The 10,042-nt window shown below is 39.2% G+C and overlaps 1 pseudogene; it reads left to right on the forward strand.

The window, feature by feature from the left end:
- Positions 1-1,391: 1,391 nt before the first annotated feature.
- LOC119805667 lies at positions 1,392-1,491 on the forward strand (annotated as a pseudogene).
- The last annotated feature ends 8,551 nt before the right edge of the window (positions 1,492-10,042 follow it).

A 10,042-nucleotide genomic window follows, 5' to 3' on the forward strand; every position in this document is an offset into this window, starting at 1 on the left:
GGTGCTGGCCTGCATACTAACCAGAAAGAAGCAGCGAAGAAAATGTTTTCCCAGGAAATGTGTCTCTTCTGCAAGTAGAAAGACAACAAGACAAAAACACACAGGTCTCCTCTCACAAATCTCAAGTGGGTAGAGCTGCAAATTTCTTGGGAAAAGATTGAGAAGGTTAGGTCCTGGTGTCTGGTTTGGTGTAAGCTGTTTTCAATGCCTCCCTTTTGCAAGCTCATACACACTGCAGTCGGTTTGCTCAAATGAGTGCAAACAAAGGAATAAATTTGTTTGAAAGGGCAGGCTTCATTATACTCTAATTAATGTAAATCTCACCCACAGAGAGGAACCAAAATAAATAGCTATAGTAATTAAAGTTTAGAGGGTTTTTGTTTTGGTTTGGTTTGGTTAGGGTGGGGGCAGTTCAGGAGTGCCTGAAAAGTATTCAGAATTGATGGGGAATTTCAGGGATGATATTTTGTAAAATAATTTTTAGAAAAAGCAAACCACCTGAAACAGTGGAATTCATAGTCCCTAAGCCAGATCAGAAAAATCATTCCTTTGTATGAAGGATATCCTCTAAAAAGAGTTTGAGAAAAGTAAGAAATAAAGTCAAGCCCCAAAGTTTCTTTAAAAGATTTTTTAGCCTAAAACAGGAAAAGGGAAGAAGATGAAATCATTAAGCACCGTCACATAGAAATAAACAGACCAGTAGAGCTGAAAAAAAAAATCAAAGCTGACTTTATTGTTCAGCAGACAGTGGAAAATTGTGTGATGCTAAGGTAGGTTCATGGAGTCTCCTCAAGTTTCCCCCATGTTGAAAGGCTAGATAGGGTCAGGGGGAAAGCACTTTTGTCAAATAAGGGAAGACTCTGAAAAGCACTATTTGATTGGTTAAGGAGGACATTATAAGGTCTCTAGGGATTGGTCACTATTTGATTTATGTAACAAAAACACTGGTTAAGTTCTGGGAGGAGTCCAAGATGTGTTAAATAGAAATTCTACTAAGCTCATGTCCATGTAGCAATCGCTTGAATAATAAAACCCTTAGCAATAAATTAGTAAGTGCCCACTTTTATTTTTCAAGTTGCCATGATGATCCAACATGGTCACTCTGTAGACCAGGCTGGCCTTGAACTCACAGAGATCCCCCTGACTCTGTCTCCCAAGTTCTGGGATTAGAGGTGTGCACCACTACTGCCAGGCTCCTTGAGTGCATTTTTAAAGATACAAGAAGGGTAGACACTTGAAAAGCACAGGCTTTGGGAGGAAAGTTTAAATGAGGGTATGTCAAATCAAAGGTGCAGGCAAAACTTCAAGGCAATGGCAGATGGATATGGGAATGTGAAGCTTCAATAAAAGATACAGTTCTACCTTGGAATTACAATATTGACCAACAAGAAGGGGAGATGCCATGATCACGAAGGTGGTTTTCCCAGAGACAGGCTTCTCCACTGTACTCTGAGTGTGCTGACCCCTGTGATTTCCTGAGGGAGTCTCAGCAGGGGCCAGGCAAAGAAACAAACCATGAAGATATGAGAATAAAACTTGGTTTAGATTGATTTCGTTAACCTGGAACAAGACTTTGGGGAGTCTGATGCCAGGAGGTTTATTTCCAACAAATTTAAACCCAGCGTAATTTGGGGAAAAAAATATTTCCCGGTGTAATACAATCACTGGTGCAACAGGAAGCATAATTACATCGACCCAACCCAGGGGACATGTCATTTCCTCTGGGAAGATGGGTTCTGAATATAGGCTCCCTGTACTAACTTAAGGGTCACAGTAAGGCTATGACCTGGCCTCAGTCATACAAATCACTTAGAGGTCATTTGTGCTACTAGCCACCTCTGATTCTGGTTGTGGGAGCTCGGGGAAATATCTGGCTATACAGATAATCAAAGAGTCATATATTTCCTTTCCTGGTTGTGGGAGCATGGGGGAGCCCCTGGCAATATAAGGCTCGTTTACATTACTAGCCCCCTTGGATCCTGGTTCTAGGAACTTGACATGATGTGGCCCAACAGATAATGTGGATCACCAGGCTGTTACTTCCCTGTTTTCTGAATGGAAGAAAGACTTTTCTGTCTATTGCTTTGAGAGGACAATTCTGTATGCTTAACATTGCAGTTTCCCTCTAAAAATCTGTGACACAAGGACCTTTGCACTCCTAACAAGATCCCCAAATGTGTGAAACTCAACTGCATGATTTCTGGTGATTTGGGGGAACAGCACTTCTACTTTCCCCTGAAAAATAATACATTGGAATAATTTTCATAAAGATACTTAAAAATCATGGGGATATATGAGACTACTTACAGAGTAAGTGCAGTAACGAAGGCAAAGAAGATGGGAAGAGAAGAGGATGAGAGCTGAGAGATTACACAATGTCATCGTGCTGTGGTTGTTCAGGTGTGAGGTACAATAGCATATCTATACGCTACTGGCAGAGAGAAAAAACAGATCAGGTGTTCAAGAAAAGTTAATAAGGAAAGGCGAAAAGTCCTTGGGTTATTGCAAAGGACTCTGGGAGATTCACTTGCAGACTGGTTGACTCTAGAGAGTTCTGCTGACTGAATAGCTATGAGAGGAACAAGGCCATTAGGGAGTGTGAGACAAAAAGTGGTACTGAAGTTGTGGGAGAAGAAAAAGAACTGTGTGGTATCAAACAGTGGGAGAGAAAACTGACTGAGGAAGTAAAATAGAATGTTCAAGTTGTTTGAAATTTAAGACCTTGGATTTGCAGTGATGTCAGTAGTTGGGTGATACACTTTTCCTCAGATGTATAACGCTTAGTGATTTGGCGTTTCCTCTTGGTGACAAAGATAATAACTCACTGGCCATGTACTTAAATAGAAACCCTGTTGGGTGTGAAAATTACACAGAAGCAATTACTAGAATAATAATAACAAATGAGAAAAAAAGCAAGAATGTAAGAAACATGACCTAAATTTTTCAAGCTATGGAAGTGGTCAAGAGGTCTGTGGATATGACAAAGAGTTTCTAGTGGAATGAAAGGCTAATAGGATAGAGACATGGTTTTCAAAGGAGCTTTGACGTTCGGAGGTGGGGATGGAAGAGTACGGGCAATTCCGGCAGTGGGCAGAGAGAAAAGTGTTGGGAGAACCGTTCAGTGCATTTCAGCTGGGGCATTACTTTCTTCTACAGGAGATCTGGGGGGATGTCTGGAGACATTTTTGATTGACACAGGTGGCATGAGGATGCTGGTGAGTTCTGGAGGGTAGAAGCAAGGGCACTACTAAACATTTCCGAGTGCCTGGGATGTCTCACCACAGAGTGATCCAATCCCAAATGTCAACTGTAACAAAGTTGGCGAGCTATGTCAGATCAAGAAGGTAAAGGGAGTATTTTTAGGAAAAGGGGATTTGGCCAAACAATACAGTAGAAAGGTGTGAAGAGTAAATATAGTGTGGGAAGTGAACTCAAAGGAGGAGAAAGATGAAGCGTTATAGGATGGGGGTCCGGGCTTTTAGAAGATTGCATATTTCCTAGTATGAATAGGATGTGTTTGGTCCTGAGGGGAGAGATGAAAACTTAGTTTATTTACATTTTTCTTCTTAAGACTAGTCTTGAGTGAGTTGCAGAGATTGAATTTTGTATAGTATCAAAATAAATGTTGGAAAAACTCAGAGCCATAAAATTCCATATTAAAATGTCATATGTTAGAAATGATAACACTTAATATATGTTGTGATGTGATTTAAAACTATTATACTCCACCCTCTCCACTATCTATAACTATCTATTGTATTTCCCTTTCCTAGAGAGATCCAGCCCTTCCAATTAGTTCCTTACTCTTTACTTAACCACTGTAGTTATATGAATTGTAGCCTGTTTACAGAAGATTTAACAGCTAACATTTACAAATATGTCAATAAATACCAAATTTTTCTTTAGTGTTTATGATACTGGAAGGTACTCTGCATGCTACCAAAGGAAAAAGGCAAACACCAACCCGGTTCCCAAACTCATCGTTCTACAATGATGACCTACCTGCAATAGTGGCACAAAGCTTGTGAGAGTAACCAACCAATATCTTATTGGATTTAAAGACCACTCCATGAGATGGAACCCATACCCAAAGCTGCTTGAGTCACCAAGAACCCAAGACTAGTTAGGTCAGGGACCTCGATGAAAACCAAATACTACTGTTCTGTTGGGGAAATGAAGCAATTAAATGACTCATAATGGCATTCTGCTATACTCACAGATCAGTATCAGTGCTCAGCCATCATCAGTGAAGTTTTTCCTGCAGCACATGGGAATTAATATAGAAAGTCACAACTGGACAATGAGCAGAGAGTCAGAAGCCTTGGAAGACTCTGTCCTATATAGAATATCTCCATCAAATCCCTCCCCTCAGGGCTCAGGGAACCCTGCAGAAAAGGAGGCAGAAAAATTCTAAGAGCCAGTGGGAATGAATAACACCAAGAAGCAAGACCCTCTTCAATATAGCAGGACTGACATATATATATATATATATATATATATATATATATATATATATGAACTCACAGAGATTGGTGGCATGCACAGGTCTAAGCCAGATGGGGTCCCAGTGCTGAGAAAGGAAGTAGGCACAAGCCCCAATCCCTAACCTATGAGTTATCTTTGATAGCTGCTCAAAAAGGAAAAAATTAGTTTTCTCCAACAAAGTCTCACTGGGTATACAAAGCACTCTTAAGGGGAAGTCCCATGCCCATACTAGATGACCAACACAAATTGAACTCAGTGACATTTTTGGAGGTTCTCTGTCTCATAATTCTTGGTTAGGGCATTTTTTCAAAACAGTACAGGCCTTTCACATATGTATTATGGTTTCAAATTTTGTATTTTTATAAGATTTCTGTGAGTACAAACACATTTCTCTACACCTATATGTGTCTTCTGCTTTTGTTTGACTCTTTTTTTCTTTTGTTTGTTCATTTGCTTCCTATTCTTTTTTTAAAAAAGCTCTTATGGTATTTTATTATTAGTCTTTAGATGCCTGTTTGCTTTCTTATGGAAGAGAAGGCAGAACGGTAAAGATTTGGGTGGAAGAGGAGGTAGGAAAGATCTTGAGGGACAGGAAACCATAATCAGAACATACTTTATGAGAAAAATATATTTTCAATTAAGAAACAATGTTTAAAAAACTATAGTGTAGTGAGAAGCGGCGGGGCTGCGTCCCGCCACCCGCCGCCGGCTAGCTTTACACCCGAAATAATTACACGGAAACTGTATTCTTTTAAACACTGCCTGGCCCATTATCTGTAGCCTCTTATTAGTTAATTCTCACATCTTCCTTTAACCCATATTTAGTAATTTGGGTAGCACCACGAGTTGTGGCTTACCAGGAGAGATCTTAACCTGCGTCCATCTCGGAGAGGAGCAGCATGGAGACTCCTATGGCGACTGCCTGAAGCGTCTCTCCAACTCTACTTCCTTGTTCCCACAATTCTGTTCTGTCTACTCCACCTACCTAATTTTCTGTTCTCTTAAAGGGCCAAGGCAGTTTTCTTTATTAATTAACCAATGAAAGAAACATAGACAGATAACTCTCCTCCATCATTTCCCCTTTTTCTGTTTAAACAAAAAAGAAAGGCTTCAATTTTAACATAGCAAAATTACATATAACAAAACAGTTATCAAGCAAGTATTACAGTTACAATATTTAAATCTATTTTATCTTTTATCATAACTAAGGAAATCTATAACTATCTATTTATTCTTCAACTCCATCAAAGACTCCAGAAGGATACAATGCTACCTAAGTAAACAAGAAATAAGTAACTTATAAAACTCTAGAAATGACAGAGACAACTCGCTGCCTGGACAGTCACCCAAAGTTCCTCTGTACCGTTGGGGCATCCATCTTCGGGCTTCAGGCCCATAATGTCCAGCAGACATTTCCATGAAGCAGAAAAATTCCAAAGACAGTTCAGTCACTTTCTGCTGTGTCCTGCAGAACGTCTCACAGACTCTTTCACGAATCAGGAACCCTGAGAGACCATCTCACCTTTAGGCAAGTTTAGCAGTCCTCTTTCTGTGGGTTCCTTGTGTCCAGTTTATGCAACAGTCCAGGCAAGAGCAGTTTCTTGCCCAAATGGCTAACAAACTCCATAAGTAGCCTCTTCGATGCTCATCTTCCTCTCGAAGTAGATTGGTGCTGCCAGGAGCAGACGTGTCTCATTGTCATGAAAAACCCTAAGTTATTAAAACATTAAATGCCATATTCTGCAGTCTTTGAAAGATATGAAGAATGTTTATCTAACTGAAATATATCTCTACATATCTAGAAAATCTAATAACTTGACTACAAGCTTAACTATTATCAATGATTATCCATTAACAACCTATATTTCCTAATTATACATTACAGTTTTTAAAATGAACTACAATCACAATAGCTTAATCAAGATCAGAAATACATATACATATAACAAAATTGACCTTAAAATCTATACCAATGCAAATTCATATCTATATCATCTCCCCCTTTAAATGTAAAAGAACATTTATAAGCAATATTTGGGAAAATGGGCGCAGTTTTTTCTCTCCAAACTGCTTCCTGCTGAATGGGGGCGCTGTTATTTAGGTCTTTCATGGTGTAACCTGTGTGCTAGGTTCCTCTCAGTTGGCAGTTGAGTGAAGTAATTTTTTGAAGATGTTCACAGCAACCTTTCAGGAGGGTGTGGTCTATCATACCATATTGGGATAGAAGCAATCCACAGAGTCTCGTCCTCTGTGAAAACAAAAGAAGAAACTCTTTTCCAAAGCATCATGTTCTTAGATCCAAATCCTGAAGTCATACCATTAAGATGTCCATTCTGGTCTAGCCTGGCAGCCCATATAATGAAATGTCTCTCTGTACTTAGCTCCTTTACAGTCAAAAAAATCAAAGAAAACACAACAAAATACATAATCCAGACTCTCTGTGAATTTTCCATTTTTACGTGGCTTATTTTCACTCTATCACTTTACTTTATTCTGTCTCTTTAAAGACTTTACCCCCTTTTTAAGGCATTAACTTTATTCTCTATATATTTATTTTTTTTCTCTCTCTCAAGCCTACGTACAGTCATCCAACACTGTGACTCATTTAAAAGTCCTTTATGTCTGAATCTGTCCTATTGTGAATCTGTAATTTTTTTTTTTTTACTATCCAGGAGCACTTTTGTTTTGTGCTTTTAAATCGCTACACACTTAAGAATCTAAGCTGTGACATTCCTAGGTCAAAAATCAGGTACTGCGGCTTGCTACGCCCAGTCCAACATAGCTGAGCCGCTTGTGACTCTGAATCGGTTGCAGCTCTGAGCTGCAGAGCTGCGGGCTGCTCTGGATGTTGGCTCCACCTCTCTCCAATTTCAAAATGGAGGATGTACCATTTTTTACTAGCTCTGGGGCCGCCAGGTAGGAGCCGCACTCAGCACTTTAACTCTGAGACTGAGCGTGCAGCACAAAAACTCTTTTCATCCAAGTTACAGCCAAATCTGACATGCAGAGCACTGCGCACCAATCTGTAGTGGGAAGCGGCGGGGCTGCGTCCCGCCACCCGCCGCCGGCTAGCTTTACACCCGAAATAATTACACGGAAACTGTATTCTTTTAAACACTGCCTGGCCCATTATCTGTAGCCTCTTATTAGTTAATTCTCACATCTTCCTTTAACCCATATTTAGTAATTTGGGTAGCACCACGAGTTGTGGCTTACCAGGAGAGATCTTAACCTGCGTCCATCTCGGAGAGGAGCAGCATGGAGACTCCTATGGCGACTGCCTGAAGCGTCTCTCCAACTCTACTTCCTTGTTCCCACAATTCTGTTCTGTCTACTCCACCTACCTAATTTTCTGTTCTCTTAAAGGGCCAAGGCAGTTTTCTTTATTAATTAACCAATGAAAGAAACATAGACAGATAACTCTCCTCCATCACTATAGTTTTGTTGTGCCAGAAGAATGTGCCTTTTCATGGACAAAACTATCAACTGAAAAAGTATAAATTTCCTTAAAATATTTTTGTAAAATAGATCAGTGGTTTTACTGCTTCCCCCAGTAACTACTCTCTGCCAAATAAATGAAGTACTTTATCATATTTGTAGGTATCTTATTGAATACAAAACAAATAAAAACACTTTTAGTTTTCTCATGACATAATCAGAAGGCACAAAAGTCTGAATATGATTTTATCAAAGTCAGTTGTTATATTCTAAAATACATAATTATTTAAAATTTGTCCATTAAAAGAAGTCTACTTTAAGAGTTGTTAGTTTTTAGAATATACAATACTTTCCTCAAATCTGAATAAATAGATAAACAGATCCCTGGGACCAGACTAGCCTTATTAGCTAGCCCCATGTCCTAAAGACCCTGTCTTATAAAGCTCCTAAAGAACAGCATTAAAGGTTGATCTCTGTCCTCGACACTCATGCCTGCACACACCTACACACACACACACACACACACACACACACACATATTGTTTAAATCTTAATAAGGTTTTGAGTTCTGTATGAATTGTAAGTAGTCTATTAAAACTTTTTCTGAATGATTTTTATTGAAATTGTAAATTTGGGGGTTAGTAACTTCTTGCTAGGACTAACAATAAATGTATTATCTGCTAGCAAAGTTGTAGGCAGCACTTCTATTTTTCCCTAACAAGAACGTAAAAAAGGAGAGCAGGTTGAGGCGGGAAGGTTTAAAGGAATGAAAACATTAATTTATTAGTCAGGGGGAAATAAGTAAAAAAGGGAAATGGAGAAGTTTTTCTTTTCATTTAAAACTCCGAGTGTTTTATTTTATTGCCTAAGTTGGGGAAATGGGCAAGAAGAGAGAGGAGGTAGAGCAGTGTTTTTCAACCTGTGGGTTACAATCCCTCCAAAGCCAAAAGACCATTTCTCAGGGGTCGCCTATCTGCGTATCAGATATTTACATACAGTTCACAACAGTAACAGAATTACAATTATGAAGCAGCAAGGAGATAATTTTATGGTTGGGGAGGGCGTGGCCACTATAACATGACAACCTGTATTAAAAGGTCACCGCATTAGGGAGGTTAAGAACAACTGCCTTAGAGTGTAGAGAAAATGGGTAATTGCTAGAAAAGAGAGGATATGCTGTCATCCCTCCCCACCCCAATAGAATGCCTTCCCTGGAAGCTGATGGAGACAGAGACTGTGAGAGAATCTGCAGTCCGGTTGTAAATGAAGAAGCAATGAGGATTTTCAATCAAAGCCAAGTCACAGAGCAGTAAAGCCGAGACGAGCTCAGGGAGTACAGTTCCACAGCAAGCAGAGCAGAAAGGAGCCGAAATTAGCCTCGCTAAGAGCATTAAAAGGAGAGTAGGCATCACTCTGATTATCAAATGGTGAACAAAAGAGCCATTTTAACTTAGGCTGGTTTACTACACAAATTACTATTCAAGGTTTAAACGCTGTCTGTTCTATGATAGAAGTTTAATAAACAGATGCATATTTGAAATGATAGTGTAGAAAATGCATAGTTACTCATCCCTGAAAGATAATTTAGGCAGAAAACACAATGCAAGATAGAAGAAAAATGTTGACCCAGCTACCCTGAAATATTACCAAGGCATTAGCGCTAAATTGGATTTTAATGACTATTTGATGAAAAAAAATCATTGAACAAATTAATAGATGAATGAAGGAATGAATGCAAGCAAACTAGTCACAGAATCTTTAAGATGGCAACAAAATTGTGCTAAGACTGAACGATGCAAACTCTGGTTCAAGGCTATTTAGTTATAAAATAACAGAAGCATACCCTCCCTCCAGCATTTGAAAGCATCACTTGGCATATGTATATTTACATTGAATGTAACATATACACTTGACAGCTTAGTTTGCAGTCTCCCCACCCCCACTTCATTTCTTAAGAAATCCGCTAAACAGGAACAAAATATCCAAATGTATGCACTGTGGCATTTCAAATGTTGACTGGTGAGGAGAAACCTCTATGACATAGTGTGACAAGCATTTCCTCCCAAGAAAGCTTTTGCAGGATAGAAAATGGCGTCCCATTTGTGTTGCTTGAGACAGA

Source organism: Arvicola amphibius, chromosome X (genome assembly GCF_903992535.2).
Source record: "Arvicola amphibius chromosome X, mArvAmp1.2, whole genome shotgun sequence".
NCBI lineage: Eukaryota > Metazoa > Chordata > Mammalia > Rodentia > Cricetidae > Arvicola > Arvicola amphibius.